This window comes from Agelaius tricolor, unplaced genomic scaffold, assembly GCF_023055355.1.
Source record: "Agelaius tricolor isolate 1412-34295 unplaced genomic scaffold, bAgeTri1.0.p SCAF_39, whole genome shotgun sequence".
In the NCBI taxonomy this organism is placed as follows: Eukaryota; Metazoa; Chordata; class Aves; order Passeriformes; family Icteridae; genus Agelaius; species Agelaius tricolor.
This window is the reverse complement of record NW_027269299.1, coordinates 2,095,001-2,095,567: the sequence shown is the minus strand read 5'-3', so window position 1 is coordinate 2,095,567 and position 567 is coordinate 2,095,001.

Here is a 567-nt window from a genome sequence, read left to right as displayed (position 1 = left end):
CAAAGGCTTCAATGGCTGGGGGGGGAGACATGTCATGACCTGGGTAGGGGGAGGTGCCAATGGAGCTGGGATGGCAGCACAGCACGCACAGGACAGGGTGGGGGGGGGTAGCACCGTGGGAGGTGTCTGGGATTCCATTGGGGTGGCATTGAGGGTGGGTGGGGGGTTGGGGGGATGCGTGGTGGGGGCAGGGGGGCTGGGCGGGGTGGGGGTGTGGGCATGGGGGGAGTGGGGGTGAGTAGGCAGTGGTACCAGTCTGGGGTGCCGCAGTTACGGGGTGGTGTGGTGGGACTGTGCTTGTGTGAGGTGTCCCTGCTGTGGCAGGCAGGGAGCAGGGGGAGGGGGCGGGGATGGACGCGGGCTCGGGAGCGGCGGGGGTGAGGCTCGGGGAGCCCTCGGGAGGGGCCGGGCCGGTCAGAGCCGGGGCGGGGGGAGCGGGGGTGGCGGGTGCGGCGGCGAGAGGGATGGTGGGGGACACCAGCGCGGGGGTGGGGGGGCCGCAGCGGAGGGGGGCAGAGCCGACGCAGGGGTGGAGGGGGTGGTAGAGGCAGGAAAAGGGACCCCCAG